Raw genomic sequence first — 15,157 nt, forward strand, 5'->3', positions numbered from 1 at the left:
AAGATAATGAAAATGCCTATTTCATAAGGCTCTAACAATGATCAAGTGAGACAATGAATGTATAAGTTTTTGTAGACAGTAACCCTCTACCTTGATTATTGTTAAAGACACATCTAGCAAAACTCAGTAAGAGTCTTGATCGAGCATTAGGGAAAGAAATATCTCATTTTTTCCCCTTCCTCATTTTTTGGCATCTGAGTTAGGGGCTCTTCTGTCGCATCTTAGTGCTTAAGAAAATGTACTACATCCCCAAAGTTCTCTCCTCAGCCTGGTGGTCAGTCAGAAAAAGAAATCTTTATGGTCTTGGATTTTTCAGTGGTCACCCAAGAAATCCCCATTGGTGTTCCTATACTGAGGCTGGCAGCCTTCATCCTGCAGGAGAGCTGGAGTTCAAAGAATCCTTTTGTGTTCTTCCAGAGAGCTCTTGCAGAATACTACTACAGTGGGCATAGTGTGATTTACCACGCTTTAGCCAGCCAAACTTCCCCTCCGACCTCCAAGGATTGCTAAGAACTTGATGGTTTCTGTTAGAAATCAATTCTCTTTCGGGACTTTTTCTTACCACTCCTCACCTCTACCTCCTGAGAGTAACAGTGTGCCCATTTTGCTCCTTTTGGTTGAATGTATGTGTCGTGGGCATTTTCTCTGTAATCCATTGGAAAAGTCGCAACCATGAAGATGTGGGAATTTCGAGGGGAAAGGAGGTCAGAAATGGGACATTGACTTTTTCCCCCTTTGTTCATTCGTTTGGACCTCTTTGGTAGAAGGCAGCAGGGCCTACACTGCATGGAAAGCAGGAAGGAGAGGCCAAAAGGGAGATGGAGAAAACAGGGAGATATGAGATCTCCAGGACAGACTTTACCTCATAATTTTGACTCTAGCTCCATAAACAAAAGCTCCCTCTTCCCCTCTGGGCAAAAGAGGCAATCTGAGTAATTAGAAGTTCAGAGTTTGTTAGAAGTTAAGTACCTGCATTTCAGCTGAGAAAAAAAGCTGTTACATAAAGTGGGGAGTTCTCTACTTAGAACTGCCCTGAAGAAATCAGGCTGGCACCAAAACCTGCTCTGTTTCCCTCTGAGTTTTGCTGCAACCTCTAAGTTATAATCAGAGGAAGGAAACGCCTAAGAGATCTGAGGGTTTTAATTGTTGTCAAGTGCAGATGGCTTGGATTACCGCACAGCAACGTAGCTCAAGGTCAATGTCTCACACTGTAATCAGCGGCCTGTGTGAGTGTATGATTTTAGTTGGATGGCACCATTCTGGACAAAGAGCTGTGCAGCTGCATTTAGGCAAGGTTAGAGCCTTGGAACACTGGCAGACAGAGAGTAAAGTGTAAATTTATCAGAAATTGAGAGCACAGAAAAACCCACCGTATTTTTCATGCAAAGTAAGACCTTGCCAGTGAGCGTCAAAAGAAAACAGGAAGTGGCTGTGATTGGAGACAAGAAGTCACACACACTCCACTGACAGGAGCCTTGGTTTCTTCTAGTCTAGTACAGTGAGGACTGACAGGACTAAGGCCTGGGGCGGGGCGGGAAGTCAGAGAGGTGGCAAACAACTCGCGCCTGGTGCCAGCCAAAGTCCTGTGGATGACTGAGATGTCGGTTTTGTATGAAACTCAAACCTGATTTCCCCTACTTGACACGGAGCACTTGATCTTTTCACCCCATTAACAATGAGTGAAAAAAAAAAGGGGGTGGGGATCTTTTTAATTTCAGAAAGAGCCCAAGCAAAGCAGCTGCATTAATGGTGCCAGAGCGTGGAGGCCGTTTTGTTCCCAGTCCAGGTCGAAGACTCAATGCTTTGTGCCACAGGTGTGTAAGTTCCTGGGAGAACCTCCCATCACCTTGGGTAGAGAGGAAAGTGGAGGCGGGGTAACATCTCTGCAAGGGTAAGAACTGCTTCTTTCGCAAGCACAACCGAACCAAAAGTAGAGGGCTCTTTTTGAAATGTGTACTTAGAGGCCCAGGGTTTATGTCACTGTGTACTAGCATTGATCCAGCACTTCAAAATGAGTAGGGTCTCAAAGCTCCTACACTTTTGGCTTTCTCGTATGAGAGGGAAGAAAGTAGATGACCATAAAAGCCCATCAAAATCCTAAGAAAATCACAATTGAAGCCAACTCAGAACTCCGGCTCATCCTTCAGTGTCTTGCATGTAGTGTGAAGCCCCAAAGCTCAACCAGGAACCACAGAGGCCCCAGGTCTGATCGTTCCCTCACAGACACAGGTGAGGCGATATTGATCCTTAAACAGGTGTGAAGGTGGGTATTATGAGGGAGGTTGTTCCAGATGCAATCTTTTCAAATGGTGCCTTCTTTCCTCTTGCTCTAAGACGAACTCTTGCCATAACCCCCAAAGTCCCCTCTGAGAATCTCGGCAGAGTAATGAGCTGCCATTGGTAGCACTGTTTCAAACCCCAATGTCTTGGAGACAAGAAAAGATGGTTACCTAAAGTGTCCTTCAAACTTTAAAAATATCTTCTATGAATAAAATAATAAAGCTTTTCAATGTAGAAACAGGCATAGTAATTTATTTAGAAATTACCTAAGGAAAGATCCGTTTAGGGAACCTTTTGGGGAAAAGGTATTTCCTCTAGGTGAGCAAGCAGTCTGGTGCCTGCAGCAATGTTTCTGAGTAACTGTGGCAAATCTCAGAGAGCTGGCAACATGCCAAGCCATCTGGAAAGGTGAGCCATCGCGATATTACAGCAGACCCTAATCTATTGGTTGGGGGATTTTTGCCCTAGTTCATTTCTCTGTCTTCTACAATAAAAATGTCTTGATCTCTTTCGAAAGACTTTCAGATTAAAAACATATATATATATATATATATATATATATATATATATATGCAAGAGAAAGACAAATACTACATGATCTTATATATGAAGTTTTGTTTGTTCGTTTGTTTTTAAATCAAATGAACAAACAAAACAGACTCATAGAAACAAAGAACAAACTGATGGCTGTCCGAAGGGAGGGGAGTGGGGACAGACGAAAAGGGGGAGGGGAAGGAATATAGCCAGTAACAGTGTGGCAGCTTTGTAAGGTAACCAATGATTAGTAGATTTAGTGTGGCATTCACATCGTAAGATACATAAATGTCAAATCACTATGTTGTGCACCTGTAAATAACATAATTTTGTATGTCAATTAAACTTCGATGAAAAGAAATTGATCTGCAAAGATAAAAAACTTTGGATAGACATATTTGATACTGAAATCTGCTGAGAGACAAAACGGTTGGAAAATTCGAGTCCGAAAATATCATGACACTGGTTTTCAATAATCAATGACAATAAAGTACACCGTGATGAAAAAAAGATTATGTATACTTATTTAGCCTTTGGCAATGGGATCTTTGTTATGTGTAACATTTAAAACTTGCCTTCAAAACTGACTTTTTTAAACTCATAGATATGGACAACAGAATGGTGGTTACCAGAGGAGAAGCGGGGCGGAGGGAACAGAGAAAGTAAAGGGGGTCAAGTAAATGGTGACGGAAGGAGACTAGGCTATGGGCAGGGAGCACACAATAGAATATGCAGAGGTCATAGTATAAAGTGGTACACTTGAAATTTACATAATTAACTAATATTAATCTTTTTAACTAATGTTATCCCAATAAATTTAACTTTAAAATACAAACTAGTTTTTTAAAATCCTCATCCTTTCCATAACCAGGTGTGACTACTTTCAAGTCATATTACACTTTGTTCCAAAAGGGCACTTTTTACCTGTAACGGCTGCAATTAAAAAACTAACTTGATGGGTTAAGGTGCTCTGTTAGGCCCCTTGTGAACAATGTATGCAGTCCTAACGAACTCTTTTCTGATAGAAGCTCCACTCAGTGCAGACTTAACTACTGTCAAATTATTACAGAAAGGTCAAGAACTGGCTGAATTGTTAGATTAAACAGTGTTTGCCAAGTTTTTTTAAAAAATGACAACTAATATTAAACTCATTTTATATTGTGACGTGGATACAGGTTTTGCATATATATAATTGTTATGGGTTGAATTGTGTCCCTCCCCAAAGATATGCTGAAGTCCTGACCTCTAGTACTTATGAATATGACTTAATTTGGAAAGAGGGTCTTTGCAGATGTCAAGTTAAGATGAGGTCATGTAGGGTGGGCCCAAATCCAGCAGGACTGGTGTCTTTATGAGAAGAGGGAAATTTGGACACACAGAAGATGTCACGTGAAAACAGAGGCCGAGATTGGAGCGATGCAGACTTTGCCCTGTGCAAGTCTATTCTATTTGAAAATGCATATTGTGACCCACAATATGAAAAATACTGGATTAGAAATGCTCTTTAATGTTCTTTCAAAAGTTAAGAGTCTGTGACTCTGTGGGACATCAGTGGGATGTGGATCAGAAGAACTGGGATTGCATAGGAATATAGTCCGTAATATTGTAATAACTATGTATGGTGTCAGATGAGTACTAGATCTATCGGTGTGATCACTTCATAAGGTATATGAATGTCTAATCACTATGTTGTACACCTGAAACAAATATAATATTGTATGTCAAGTATAATTGAAAAAAAATTTTAAATTATTAAAAGAACCAGAATACACACACAAAAAAAACTGTTTTGTACCCTGATCTCAACATAGCCAACCTTTACCCTATAAACCCATATTGATTCTAGAAAAAGACAAATTTTAATATTAGACAACATGAAGTTATAACATTAAATAAATAATGTTTTTTTCAATCAAAAACAACAAATGTTGGGGAAGATGTAGAGAAAAAGGAATTCTTGAACACTGTTGGTGGGATTGTAAATTGGTACAGCCACTATGGAAAACAGTTTGGAGGTTCCTCAAAAATTTTTCAATAGAATTACCTTTTGACCTAGCAATTGAACTTCTGGGTGTTTATCCAAAGGAAACCAAAACACTAATTCATAAAGATCTATTCACCACTGTATTCATGGTGCACTATTCACAATGACCAAAATATGGAAGCAAGTTAAATGCCCATTCAACAGATGATTGGATAAAAAAGTTATGGTACATATATACAAGGAATATTACTCAGCCATAAAAAATGAAATTTTACCATTTGCAACAACATGGATAGGCCTAGAGGGTATTATGCTGAGTGAAATTCGTCAGACAAAGATAAATACCATATGATTTCACTTCACTTACATGCGAAATCTAAGGAACAAAAGGAACAAACTGAATGAAAAGAGACTCACAGGTAGAATAAACTGGTGACTGCCACAGGGGAGGAGGATTGGGGGCCTGAGTGAAAAAGGTAAAGGAATGAGGAGCATTAGTAGTTACAAAACAGTCACAGAGGCATAGAAGATAGCATAGGGAATATAGTTAATACTATTGTAATGGCTGTGTGTAGTGACAGATAGGTGCTAGAGTAGGGGGTGGGGGGGGGGGAGATGGCTCCATAAACTATATAAATGTCTAACCACTGTCCTGTATACCCGAAACTAATATAAAATAGAAAGAAGAAAGAAAGAAAGAAAGAAAGAAAGAAAGAAAGAAAGAAGAAAGAAGAAAGAAGGAAAGAAGGAAGGAAGGAAGGAAGGAGGAAGGAAGGAAGGAAGGAAGGAAGGAAGGAAGGAAGGAAGGAAGGAAGGAAGGAAGGAAGGATGGAAAGAAGGAAGGATGGAAAGAAGGAAGGAAGGAAGGAAGGAAGGAAGGAAGGAAGGAAGGAAGGAAGGAAGGAAGGAAGGAAGGAAGATTGCTTTTTTTAACATTTGGCTATTGGTCATAGTTCCCTTCCTGCAAATAACAGAGAATAAAATATCTAATTTCAACCTAAATGGAATGGCTTTTATCCCAACATTCTAGATTACCGGACAATTCCAGAAATGTTGGTCAAAGTGTACACCTTGTAGTTAGAAGATGAATAAGTTCTGAGACTCATTGTGATTATAGTTAATAATACTGTATTATCTGCTTGAAAATTGTAAGAAACTACATCTTAAATGTTCTCACCACAAAAAAAATATGATAATTATGTGATGTGATGGAGGTATTAGTTAACACAACAGTATATAAGTGTATCAAATTAACATGCTGTACACCTTCAATTTATACAATGTTATATGTCAATTACATCTTCATAAAAAAAAAAAAAAAAAAAGCCTGACAATTCCAGCCCTATTTCAAATGCTGAGTAAGGGTATAGACTTTCCAACCTGATTATTTGGCTAGTAGATTTGACCAGTCCTCCATTAAAAAGGCATTATTTTGTAGATCAAAGCCTACCTGCAAGGCTGATTGATTGCAAGCTGGCTGAGGGTAGCCGTTGCTTTCCAACTTGGCAAATGCTAGGGAGACCCCATAGGGGAGTAACAAAGCATCGAATTTCTGTCAGGTAGCCCATCAGTGTCAGGTCGATTTAGGTTCACAAACTTGTTTATTTTTAGCCTCTCTTAGATTCAATTTACCTACCTCTTAAAATGATGATAATAATCCCACCTCCCTGGGATGTTGTTGGGATTAAATAAATTTGTTACATATTAATTAATGTAGAATATCGATGATAAATAATGCATAATTAATTAGCATAGAATTAATGTACATAAAACATTGTGCTTGTCACACTTTAGTAAATGTTAGTTTTTTTCATCATACAACTGTAAGCTCCTTGAAAGCAGAAACTATAGTTTAGACATCTTTGTATATATCTCGTAACTCTGAACACAGTGCTTTGTACACGCATGTTGTACAGTTATGTCTGTTGAAGAAATTTACTGCTAACAATACAATAGCTCTCCTACTGTTTCTTTCTCCTTCATAAACATCTATTTCTCAAAGGAAGACTATAATCTGAAATGCCACAATAAACTTCATGGGCATTAAAAATACCTCATAATTAATCTAAATGGCAGCAGGAAGTGGAACTGTTCTCAGCTTCAAAGACAGAAAAAGTTAAAGGACATGCATGAGGTCCATCAGCGATCTGTCAGCAGGGCTGGAAATAGAAGCCAGAATCCCCCACACCATAACCCCTTTGGGGTGGGCTAGTCCTTTTTAAAGAAATTGTCTGAGTAGAGCTCAACAAACTACATTCTGGGGAGAATGGGATTTCTTAAACAGAAAAAAAGCCATTCCATTCTTTTTTACTTTGTTATTCATGGGAAGACAATGCGACAATTTCCAGGATAATTCTCAGAAAGAAAAAATGATCACTACCAACTCGTTTGTTTTTTGCAAAACACCTTTCGGTCCTTGCTCAAAGCCGCTCGCGTTTTACACTTCTACCAGGGTGGTGTGTGTGCTCTGTGCATCCTGCATCCTTCACCTTGCATAACACCATAGATCGTTTTACACGTCTCTACACTTCATCGTAAAGATCATTTTTAATGGCTGAATCTTAGAGCATTGTGTGAATGTACTACCATCTACAAAACAATTCCTTTTTTTTTTTTTTTTTTGTCCTCTAGATTAGTTTTCAGGAAGTAGGCATTGCTCACGAAAGCATATGTGTCAAATTAACTCCCTTCTTTGTGTGAGCAGAAACAAGTTTATGGACATGTAAAATATTATACTAACTTGCAAAAAAGGAAAGGCTTACCAGTTCAGCAATTATTTTTCCTTTACCTTCTTCTCAAGATCAAATCAATTAGATTGGTATTTCTACTAACTGAACACACTACCTCCTCAGAAGATTGAATACGCTCCCCGCCCCCAAGTAATGAAAGATGATGGAGCAGACATCAGGACAACTGTTCTGTCTCAATGTTTTATCCGTGTGTAGTGGCCTTTGTGAGTTTTCTCCCCAAAGCCATTCCACCCTCCTTTATTACATAACAGTCTTGTGGCTTTGGCAGGACTTCCTCCAGCTCCAAATGCTGGTCCTGATTAGTCTAAAGGGATTGCTTTCAAAGCAGAATATGCCCCCCACCCGCACCATTTTGGGAAATGGTGTTCTACTTGTTTCTAATTCTTCTCCTGGGGCCAGTGGGCTAGTGTGGATAGGTCCTTCTTGCAATAAATGGTAGAAAAATGAAAGAACAAACTCCAATAGCAAGTCCATTTTATAACTCTACTGGCGTCACAGCTGCTAATACCCCAAATATTATGGCCAAATATGGCCAAAGTCAGTCATATGACTGAATCCAGAGTCAACAGTAACCTTGACCATGATGAAAAGGCACTGTAAAGTTAGATAGCAAAAGGTGTGGTTCAGGAGGGCGAGAGAGTGAGGCCATTAATGCAGTCAATCACCTGTCTTTATTGGAACAAGAACAATCTCTTCTATTTCTAGCTTGTTAAGGTTTTTTGTTTGATTGTTTGTTTGTTTTTAAATAATCAATAGATGTCACATTTGATCAAATACTTTTTTGGCATCTATTGCAGTTGATGGCAGTTTTCTTCTTTGTACTATTAATATGTTGAATTAGACTGATTGATTTTTGATTATTTGACTAATCTTGAAAATGGTAATAATGATGTGATAGGAATTCACTTCTGAGATTAAGTTATAAAGACTTTAACTTCGATCTACTTCAATCTCAATCTCAATCAATCAATCGCTCTCTCTCCGCTTCCCCCCCTCTACCCTTCCCCCCCTCACTTTCCTCCCTCTCTCCCCTCCCCTGACCCCTCCCCGCCCCTGCTCTGGGGAATGCAAGCTGCCATGTTGTGACTATTGCTATCCAGAGGCCCATTTAGCAAGGAACTGTCTCTGGCCAACAGTGAGTAAGGACCTGAGTCCTGCCAACAGTCACGCCAGTGATCTTGGAAATGAATCCTTCTCTAGTCAAGCCTTGAAGATTAAATAAATTTATAAATAGAAGTAAAACATGTAGAAGAGTTTGGGCACCTAGTTAGCAATATTACTTACCTTTCCATATCTGTTAAATGGGGACAATAAGACCTATTTCATAGGACTGCTGTGAGCATTAAATGAAACAATGCATTAGTAAGCACTCAATGAACAGTCACTGTTATCAGTTTAACTGCTGTTTTTTTTAAAGTAGGAACTAAGTTTTATTCATTTTTGGATTTCCTAATACAATAGAACAGATGTTCAATTAATTCTTTAAAATGAATTGACAAATTCAATCTGTCTTCATATAAGTAAAACAAAAATACAAGCTTCATAGATATGGACAAGTCATTTAACGTCTGTATCTTCATCTATTAAGTAAAAGCACTAGATTTATTCTCTATGGTTTCTTTAAGCTTCATTCATTCATTCATTCATTCACGTGTTCATTCATTTAATAAATATTTATCGGTTCCCAACCATTTGCCAGTCTCTGTGGTTGGTGCTGGGATTCAGTTACGAGCAGAACAGATATGGCTCTCATAAAATTTACCGTCTAATGGGAGGAAGACATAAAATAAATAATCACACACAATTCTCCAATTATAAACTGTGATATGAGTCATGAAAGAACAATTCAGGGAGCCATGGGAGAAATTAAAGGGGAAACTGGTCCTAATCCAAGGTAAGAGGAAGCTTATCAATGTCACAATCTATGCATTCTGAGCTAGGTGGAAGGACCTTTGCCCTCTAGCTATCAGAATGAATAGATTAACATGAGTGATTCTAGCACCAGAAGAATCTCAAAAATCACTCTGCTTGACCCCACTATCCTCACCAGCCTGCCTTGGTTTGTGTCTACAGCCACATATGGCTGGGCGTGGCCAAGCACTTGGGAATCTGAGGAGAAGAGAGGACGGAAGATGTGAGCAGAATTCATCTCCTGATTTTAATGTATGCATTGTAACGGCTCAAAGAAAGTGTCACAAATCTCTCCACAGAACATCTATGGTAGGGTGATCATTGCTGAAAATGACTAGAGCAACGCTGTCAAAGCCAAGATTACTGGAGACTGCCAGTGCTTGGCTTTCTCCCCCTGTGGCAGCCAAAGAACACAGGTGTCTTAAAGAAAAGAAAGTGCGGAGGAGAAACTTACTAATGCTGAAGGCTCAGCCCAGCGCAGAGCATCTCCAGACAGTCAGATTGCCAACTTTCCCCTCCGTTGCCAGGTAATAGTGAGGCCTCATGGTTGTATTTGGGTTTAATGGGCTGTCCTCATTTGCTGTTGCCAAGTGGCTGCCCAGTCCTCTGTAGCCCTTGTCTTAAACACCTGACAGCTTCTCGTCTCTGTGCAGCCATTTCTGGGGCCGGCGTCTGCAGTGCATCATTGTAAAGCACAGAGCAGGACAAGCTCAGAGATGAACCGTCACTCCTAAGGACGTTTTCCCAGGCGCCACTTCCATATGCGGGTTCACGTCTGGAAGCAGGACTTTCAGGCCCCGCCTGCTTCACGTCCACCCTGCCTTGCAGTTCCTGTAGACCTTTCCTGCTGGTCTTTCCTCAGCTTGTCCATGAGCTACGCTTCACCTCCACCAAGTGCACACTTGTGTAAACCTTCCTGGAGTCAGAGAGTCCCATGAGGTACAAATATTTACATGTTTTAGGAAAATGCTTCCAGATGAAGTCACTGCCAATTCCTTGAAACCATCCTGATTGGCTTCTGAGGAGCTGGAAAGCAGGCAGAGTTAAAAGGATATGACCTTGAGTGAGGTTTCCAGACTTCTTAACCCAGAATCTGGCTTGCCAGATGACTCGAGGCCCCTCAAGTCTCTCCTATGTGGCTAGGCAGAACACGTCACTGGGCTGTGATGAACCACACTGAAATGGCAGAACCCTCATTTTTTCAAAGCTAAGCAGGACCCTGTGGGAAATGCCATGACTGACATCAATACAAAAGCAGCTTAGATTCTTGTGGGGGTTGTTCATATAAGCAAGCGGGTATTGCGGGGGGAAGCAGGCAGCTAAATGGCTCTTTAGACAATTTTTCCCTTTGTTTCTGACTGCCAGCTAGAAGTATATTTCAATATTCTAGTCAGCAAGCTAAGCCAGATGCACACATGGTAGAAGACAAAGAAAGAGGCCAGTACGAAAATATATTAAAATTAAAAACACGCTTCAGAAAAGGCCTTCTGCTCAAATTGCATGGTCGCAGGGAGAATTATAAATCAGAAGTGAGGTCAAGTGATGGTGTTGAGTTTAGTTTTGTTTGTCCCTTGATAATATTATGATGCCCAGATGAGAACTATCAGGCAGAAAAGTCTGAGCTGCATCTGTGCTCTAACCCATGAGCCACTAAACATCAGTTTTAGATGGCACCAAAATAAGCATTTGGAGAGGAGAAATGCATATCATTAGCATCTGTTCACTTTTTAATTAAATCAGTCATTTACAAAGATATGTCCTGGGCTTAGGGTTCAAGTTTCAAAGAAAATACTACATGCAGAAATCTATTCTCCAAAGCTTGTGCAACTTGAAAGGCAAAGTCTGAGAGAGCCAGGGTCAAATCTGAGCCAGCTAAGACTAAAGTCAGAGTAAGCTACAGACATTCACAAGCCTGAGGACGAGAAGAAGGAAGTCAAATACATCACAGGCAGGCCTGGAGTTTTGAATAGACAGTCTCCCGAAGACTTATTTTTAAGGTGGTGTTTCAAAAAGACCTAGGAATACATTTTCCCATAGCAACAATGATATTAAGATAGCTGTGTTTTCAGATCAGTCCACGGAATTCTGTTTGGCACAGTGTACCTAAAATCACCTCAGGTTACCTTACGGTCCCCAAGACTTGTCCTAGAGTGATAGTAATGAGCTGAAGGAGGGAGGAACTGTTTAGAACTCATGGCAACATGAGGGAGGAAGACTTCGGCAGCCAGATACAAGGGGCCAGCACTGCAGTGCAAGCACCAGGCTGGAGGCCAGGTGGAGGCTGAATGCAGCCTGCTCTCCCCGGGCCGGGCCGCGATCCGGGATGGGGCTGTGGCTGCCAGAGGAGGAGCCTTTTTCTACTTTGTGCTAAAAAGCTATGCCCCTACAGGAGCTCTAGAGGCTCCAACAGCAACAGTGAAGGATGGCTTTTCTAGAAAGGGGAATGACTTTTCTGCAAAAGGGCTTTTCTAAGAGAGCAGGGAGTAATTTGGGCAGAAGAGGACCTTCTTGAGGGAGAGACAAGAGAGAAGCTGCCATCCACATACACGTTTCTATTTCTGTATCACTGAACACTCAAATAGGTATAAACATGTCCCGACCAAAACTTCTTCTAAAGCAGGACTTGGTCCTCACCAACTGTTCTCACATTCCACTTTGAAACTTCTAATTGGTCTGGCAACTTCAGTGAGGGGAAGGCAGTCAACTCCGAAAAGGCTTGTTACGCCTTAGGGCTGCTGCAAGTGGGCGAATGAAAGCGAGATACCTTTTGGAATTTTCTGTAGAGTGGGACCCCAAACAGCTGAGGAGGAGCCCATCTACAGCTCCAGCTCTGGGAGAGTCCGGAGGCTGTTCTGGAAACAAAGACTGGAGAAGGAGCTATGTTTGGGGGAAAGTGAGGGAATGTAGCTATGGACGAAGGCCCCAACCCAACTCGAATGTGGATCAATGATCCTTACCAAGGCCTAGGGCCCCCTAGGAAGAAGAAAAACAGCTTCCCAAAGTTGTCTCCATTCAGCCAGTGAATGAGGAGAGCGATGATGGTCCACAGGAGGTTTTCCAGGACAGGCCCCAGAGTGGCCTACAGCACGTCCACTCACATTTCAGTGGGGGGAACTCAGTCACCTGGCCACACTTAACGCAAGGGAGGCTGGGAAACATTCCGTAGCTGTGTGCTTGGGCCGGAGGGGGGAGCATGGTACCGTGAGCGCTGCCAGTCGCTGCCTCTCCCGAGAGAGGAGGTGCTAGCGTGGCCACTGGAGAGGCGTTTCCTTCTGTTTCTTTGTACCTGCACTTGAGTTGCTGCTGTAGCTGTGACTGATAACGGCAGGACTGAGAACCAGGGTGTGGCTGCCACCCTCTTGGGTTCAGGTACAGTGTCACCCAGGGCTCTCCCACAGGGAATCACTGTGCACCCCCGCCTTTGTCCCCAGCCCAGCTCCTGCAACAGGCTTCTTCTAACAAGGCCTCTTGAAATTGATCTCCCCCAACAGTTGCAAACCCCAGCTGCTCCCTTACTGCTCAGCCCTTACAGAGAGAATCAATTATCCCTGCCCTTGGTGAATTGCAGTGTCTGCTGATCTGCCAAAGGATAGGATTCAAGGTCTCAGGCCCAGCCCATACAAGGCTCTACTTAATCTGGACCTAATCACTTTAACAACTGCTTTTTGCCCTTGGTCCCCACCTGGCAACAACAAAAACACCACCACAGACTTTCAAGAGTCTAGAAACCTTAGCCCTCAAGGGAGATAGAGATAGACATGCATAACCTCCATTTCGCAGGTGCAAAGTACACAATGGTTAGAAAAGTAAATGTCTTATCTGCCGTAAACCTGCTGGCCATCTTTGAAAGTCTCACTGTGAGCTTCTGACTGTAATGACCTGTGGTCTCTGCCCTGAAGAATTCTTGAGTGAATGCATGTGAAACCCTCAATTCATATTCATCTCAGCATTGCCATTTTAGAATTTATTTTCTACCACCTCAGTGCCCCACGCCTCCCCCCGTCCCCCGCCTTTTCACCTTCACTCTTGGTGATTTTGGCAATGAATCTCATGAGGGAGCCACTGGAAACTGGGGCCCTGTCTCCTATCAGGACCTCTGGGTCTAGTTAATATTCTGGTGAATGCCCACTAGGTGCAAGGCACTGCTAGACACTGAATTTTGAGGCCAACGGCCTTTCTTCCATTGAGTTCTGCTTTGGAATGTGTTTTTCAAATGCTTTGCAACAGTGCCACGCAAATGGATTAAATGATAAAAAAAAAAATGTAAAACAAGATGGTTCACATTCTTTGGGGAGGAAAAAAAGCAGAAATGTCTAGGATGGTGAGCATTCTTAGAAATGTTTTCCTCATCTCGTCTCTTATCCTGGACAGAGTTCCATCGGCAAGACTCTTCAGTCCTCTGGGCAACGATAATTTGTTTAAAAAGATGCCCCCCTCACCCCTGCCCAGTGCCCTCCTAGCACAGACCCAAAACTGAAGCATGAAATTTGCCAGCCTTTCGTTTCTCGCTCACAGGGTATTTGTAGTGCACCGTCTACTACTTATGTATGCAGAATTCAGTTTTGAGATTGTTAAAAATTTATGTCAAATTGTTGAGATATAACTGAATTGTTTTCTCAGAGAACATGATTGCTTCTCTGTTGGCGGTGGCAGCTTATCGACGGGGGACAGAAGGCGTTTGCTGAATTTAGGGGCTAACAAAGAATGATCATCCTCCAATCCAATAAAATTAGGACAGTAGGAGCCCCTCACTTATTTGTTGATAAAAAATTTTTCTTTTGAAATTATACATGTTTCATTGTCAAATAGCAAATATTGTCTATTAGCAAATAGTTGAAGTCAATACTGATAATTGACAATGTTTGAGGCAACAAACCCCAGCATTTCAGATGCTGTATATTGAAAGCCAAAAGATTTAAGTCGATGATCAAAATCTACAATGGCATTAGATATACAGAGACCATGTACCTCGAAGGTACTATTTATATGTTCAACACATATTTTTGTGAACTCATTCCGTGCCAAGCTGGGATAGGCACTAGGGATGCAGCTGTGAACGAAACAGACACAGCCTCGTCTCTGATGAAACTTACATTCTAGATAGCAGAGACCAGTCTAGGGCTGTGCCACCTTGAACAAGCCCGATCCCATCTGATCTCAGAAGCTAAGCAGGGTCGGGCTTGGTTAGTACTTGGATGGGAGACCACCTAGGAAGACCAGGTGCTATAGGCACAAAAAATAAAAAATTAAAAAAATAAAGGATTGTAAGCTGACAAGGTCCTCGCAATCTATGGGGTCAACCAAGAGTCACCTCGCCTAAAATAAATAAATAAATAGCGGAGATAAGAAATAAACAAAATAAAGTCTGATGATTGTAAGTGGTATGAAGAGGATAAAACAGGATAATATGTTAGAGAATAATGGTGGGGTTGGGGCTACTTTGTTTGGGTAGTCAGGGGACACCTCCTTGAGAATGTGACATTTGAACTGAGACCTGAATCAAGCAGCCAGTTGAGATCGGATCTGGGGAGAATATTTCTGGATGACTGAACAGCAAAGGAGGTCAGGACCGAGCTTTGCACATTCGAGGAACAGAGTAAGAGTCGGCCGAGCGAGCACACGATGATTGAATGGAGCAGTGGTCCGAGCCAAGTTCAGTGAGGCGGGCAAGGGCCCGATCACAAAGGGCCTTGTAAGG

At 41.7% G+C, this 15,157-nt stretch overlaps 1 pseudogene; it reads left to right on the forward strand.

Moving 5' to 3' along the window:
- Positions 1-14,572: 14,572 nt before the first annotated feature.
- LOC118614401 lies at positions 14,573-14,691 on the forward strand (annotated as a pseudogene).
- Positions 14,692-15,157: the final 466 nt, after the last annotated feature.

Source organism: Rousettus aegyptiacus, unplaced genomic scaffold (genome assembly GCF_014176215.1).
Source record: "Rousettus aegyptiacus isolate mRouAeg1 unplaced genomic scaffold, mRouAeg1.p scaffold_m13_p_2, whole genome shotgun sequence".
NCBI classification, from domain to species: Eukaryota; Metazoa; Chordata; class Mammalia; order Chiroptera; family Pteropodidae; genus Rousettus; species Rousettus aegyptiacus.